Genomic DNA, 5,151 nt, shown 5'->3' on the forward strand with positions numbered 1-5,151 from the left:
TCCATAGAGGTCAACACCAGGTCCAAGGCATGTCCGCGGCTATGGGTTGGGCCAGACTTATTCAGGGACAGCCCCATGGAGGCCATGCTTTCCACGAAGTTCCGAGCGGCCCCTTGTAAGGTTGTGTCGGCATGGATGTTAAAATGCCCCAGGACAACCAAGCTAGGTGTCTCCAGGAGCATATCCGCCACGACCTGAAGCAGCTCGGGCAGGGAATCCTTGGTGCAGCAGGGAGGTCGGTACACCCAAAGGAATCCTGTACTGCCCCTATTGCCCAACTTCCAGAACATGCACTCAGAGAACTGGGTCTTCCCAGTAGGACGCCTGGTGCAAACTAATGACTTCCTAAAAATCACTGCAACCCCCCCGCCCACAAGGCCTGGGTTGCTGTGCATAAGAGAAACCTGGTGGACAAGCAGCGGCAAGGACAGGCCCATCTGCTTCATCCAACCAAGTCTCTGATACACGTGCCAGGTCAAGTCCTCCATCCATGATCAAGTCATGGATGGCAGTGGTCTTATGAATCATTGTCCTGGCATTGCACAGCAGCACCTTCAGGTCATGTGGGTATCCCTTGCTGATTCTAGTATCCGTCCGGTCAGGACCAGACCCGGAGGCAGGGATAGTCCTCAGACAACGACTAAAGCTGCCTCCTCTGTAATGACATGGTCTGGTCTTAGCGTAACTCCTCCTCCTACGCGTAATCATTGAGAACGGTTGTCCCAGCGCATCCCCCTCTGTGGAACATGCCCCAGCCATTTCGTTGGCTGGGACCCACTCCCCGGCAGCCCTGACCCCTCCCCTTAAGAACAAAATAAAACCTTAAAACAAAAACAAAAGGAAAAGAAAAAAAAAACCAGAAAATAATAAAACAATTGTCAGAGCTGCCTCTAGATCCCAGCTCACAGAGGACCAACGCCAGGTTGATGTAATGTACAAAAGTCTTTATTGAAGTTTAGTTTCCATTTCAACACCAGAGCGTGCAGCCCTACGTCTTAGACCTTAGATCGGCGAAGTCCCGTCTGAATCACTTCCCCTTCCGCACCAGTTTAAGATCCTAGCCCTGCTCCACCTTCTGCGCTGTTCTCTCCTCCTCTGGGTCCTCCTGCCCGCTGGGGCATTGCCCTTTCTGGACTCTTCCGACGCTGAGTCGCTCAGCTCCTCCCCCTCCCTCCGGCGGGCTTTAGGACCAGGTTCCCAATCCTCATTCTCTGCTGTCCCGCGCTCCTGTACATTTGAACTTGCCTCTCGCGCCAACCCAGTGACCTTTCTCCTAACCGTCACACTGCTTGTGTCACTGCTTCCCCCTTCCGGGACACTGTCCGGATCTGACCTTCCCCCCGTTGTCAGACTCTCCGATGGAGGCGTGGTCAGCCCTGTCTCGTCTTCTCTCCCTGGTGGGGAATGCACTGGCCCCGATGCTTGGGACTCTTCCCCCCCCACTCCGCTCTGGTGGGGAAGCTAGTCCTGATTTCCAACTACTGCTCTGGGAGTCCCTGCTGCCCCCTTGCTCCTGGAGCGTTCCCCTTGGGAACCCCCTACCCCTGGCCGCTGGCGCCCCCTTCTGTGAATCTTCCGATTCGCTGGAGAGGCTCATGGAATCCCTCGGACCACTTTCATCTCCTGCGCTCCCCTCGGATTCCTCCCCCTCGCTCTCCATCTCCTCTCTTCCCTGTGCCTCTGCTCCTGAACCCCTGACATCCATCCCCCCCTCGAAGCCCCCTCTTCCCCCCTCCCCCTCTTCTGGAGTGGGTTCTGGGTGCTCCAGAGTTGTGGGGGTGAGAGCAGGATACAGTTCTTCCCCCGTGGCGTGCAGCCAGCTGGAAAAGTCCGGGAAGTCCTCCATGGTCTCGTCGATGGCGATCTCCTCTGCTTCCATCTCTTGGGAGGTGTGTTCGAAACCTGGAGCTACCCCCAAATCGCCCAAGACCCCCTCTCCCCCTGTCGCCTGGGATGACACTGCGTGCAATGGTCCTCTCGGCAGGTCTCTGCACCAGCCCACCTCAGGTTGATCCTCCCACCAATAAGATCCGCCTGTGCCAAACCCTGAGAATGATCCCTCTGGGGAGCTAGTCTCCGGCGCCGTCTCCTCAGCTGAAGAGAAACCCTGGAAAGTGCAGGCTGAGAGTGTGGGTGTGAAAAGATATTCGTCGAAATAATCCGCTGGCATGGGTCTGTGCGGGAAAAGTGCATTGAATTCGTCTTTGAGCAATTGCTCCTCCACTGCATAGTCTGGTACCCACCTGTTGGCGCTGGCCGGGGTGTCTTCTCTGGCGAGGAGATATTCAATCCCTTCCTCCCCCCATCTCGAGTCTAAAATCTCTGTGGCTTCGTTGAGTGGCTCCCCTCTCGGTGACCCCCCCTTCGTGGGCGCTTCCCTGAGCGGGTCTGGTGCTGTCCCTGGCGCCTGAAACCTGTGAGGTGCCTTGTAGGGCGTGAGCACTGATCTATGAAAGACCGGGTGCATTCTGGATCCCTCCGGGAGTGTCAACCGGAAAGCCACTGGGTTGATCCGTGCCTCGACTTGGTAAGGCCCTAGCTGCTTGTGTCCTAGCTTCTTCTTAGCTAACGATCTGGCCGGGACTGCCTGGGCTGCTAACCAGACCCAGTCCCCCACCCGGATGTCCTCCCCAACTCTCCTGTGTCGGTCTGCCTGCACTTTGTAAGCCTGTTTAGCCAGCTCCAACTGCCTTCGGAGCTGTTCGTGGACCTCCTGCAACTCCGCTGCCAAGTCCTCAGCTCCCTGCGGTTCCCCCTCCCCCACTCTCTCTAATCCCGGGAAGGTTCTGGGATGCCGCCCATTGTTGGCGAAGAACGGCGTCACCCCCGTGGACACGTGCTTCGTGTTGTTGTAGGCGAACTCGGCCAGCGGTAGGTAGTCCACCCACGTCGCAGGCTGCTGATTCGCGTAGCATCTCAGGTACTGCTGCATGATGGAGTTGACCCTCTCCGCTTGTCCGTTGGTCTGCGGGTGTTTCGCCGACGCTAGGTTGATCTTGACGTTCAGGATGCCCATCAACTTCTGCCAGAAGTTCGAGATGAACTGGCGCCCCCGGTCGGACAAGATAGACCGTGGTAGGCCGTGCACCTTGAACACGTGGTCTATGAACAGCTTGGCGGTCTGTTCAGCTGTGGCCACCTTCGCACAAGGAATGAAGTGGGCCATCTTGGTGAACAAGTCTACTACCACGAGTACTGCTGTCTTGCCCCGCGAGCTGGGCAGATCCGTGACAAAGTCCAGGGCCACCCTCTCCCACAGTTCGAGGGGTGTCTGTAGCGGTTCCAGCAAGCCTGCCGGCTGCCTGTGTACTGGCTTGGCCCTTTGGCATGTGTCGCACCTCGTGACGTAATCCGCGACTTCCGCCCGCATCTTGGGCCACCAAAAGTCTCTGGCTACTAATTCCGCCGTCTTCTCTTTGCCGAAGTGCCCAGCGCTGGGCGCGTCGTGTAACTGCTGCAGTACCTTCGCGCGGAGGTCGTCTCCCGGCACGTAGAGGGCCCCTTTGCGGATGAGTAGTCTGTCGCGTACCTGGAACTCGTTGTCCTTCGCTGTGCCTCTTCGCACCTCCTCCATCTTGGCTCGTGCAAAGGAGTCTGTCTGCAGCGCGCGACGTACCGCATCCAGGTCCACCGTGGCTGAGGCGCACGCCCACACTTTTGGTGCGAAAATGTGCTTGGCCGCCGCCGGTGCCTCTGCCTCGAGATACTGCGGCTTCCTGGACAGCGCATCCGCCATGACGTTGCTGTCTCCCGGGATGTATTCTATTTTGAAGTAGAAATCCGCAAAGAACTCCGCCCAGCGGATGTGTCTCTGGTTCAGGAACCTCGCCGTGCGCCAGTACTCCAGGTTCTTATGGTCCGTGCGAACTTGCACTGTGTGTCTGGCTCCGATGAGGAAGTGCCGCCACGCCTTGAAGGCTGCATGAATGGCCAGCAATTCTCTGTCCCAGATGGTGTAGTTCTGCTCCGACTTGCTGAGTTTCCTGGAGTAGAAAGCACACGGCCTCCAGTCCCCTTGCTGGTCTCGCTGCAACAGGACTGCCCCCACGGCTCTGTCTGAGGCGTCCGTCTCCACCCTCATGGGTTTGCTGGGGTTCACGTGCAGCAGCTGCTCTTCGGACGCGAAGAGACGCTTGAGCGTCTGAAAGGACCGCTCTGCCTGCTCCGTCCAGATGAATTTCTTCTTCTTGGAGCTGAGGGTGTCCGTGATGGCCGCCGTCTGCATGGCGAACCCCTTGATAAACTTGCGATAGAAGTTGGCAAAGCCAACGAATTTCTGGACTTCCTTTCGATTGCGAGGGCTCTTCCAGTCCAACACCGAGCGGACCTTGGCGCTGTCCATGGCCAGTCCCTTGTCGGATAGCTTGTAGCACAGGAAATCCACCTCCGTCATGTCGAATTGGCACTTCTCCAGTTTGGCATAAAGTCTGTGCTCCCGCAATCTTTGCAGGACTTCCTTGACGTCCCTCTCGTGAGCCTCCTGTGATTCCGAGAAGATCAGGATGTCGTCCAGGAAGCAGACGCACTTCTTGTAGAGGAGTCCCGCTAAGACGTGGTGCATAAAGGCTTGAAAGCAGTGGGAGCCATTTTGTAAGCCAAACGGCATAACTCTATATTCATAAGTGCCTAGGGGTGTAAACATGGCCGTTTTCCACTCGTCTCCCTCCCACATGCGTATAAGATTGTACGCCCCTCGTAGATCCAACTTGGTGAAGATGCGTCCCTTCCTCACCGTCGCGAGCAGGTCGTCAATCTTGGGCATGGGGAACGCCGTGGGCTTGGTTCTCGAATTTAAGACCCTGAAATCAACTACAAGCCTCTTTTGGGGCGTGTCTTTTTTCTTCACAAAGAACACAGGACTACCCCCCACTGCTTTGGATTCTCGGATGAATCCTCGCTTCAAGTTGTGATCTATGAACTCCCTGAGTTCCTGCAGTTCATCCTCAGACATGGAATACAGTTTCCCCGTCGGCAGCGTCGCCCCCGGCAGGAGGTCAATCTTGCAGTCGTAGGGCCTGTGGGGAGGCAGCTTGTCCGCTTCCTTCTCGCAGAAGACCTCCAAAAACTCTTTGTACTTGTTGGGTACCGCTTGCAACATGCCTAAGTGTAGCTGTGGTCCATCTTCGTGCCCCTCATCTTCCTGGTTAGCGA

This window comes from Podarcis gaigeae (assembly GCF_964106915.1).
Source record: "Podarcis gaigeae genome assembly, chromosome: W".
Lineage (NCBI taxonomy): Eukaryota > Metazoa > Chordata > Lepidosauria > Squamata > Lacertidae > Podarcis > Podarcis gaigeae.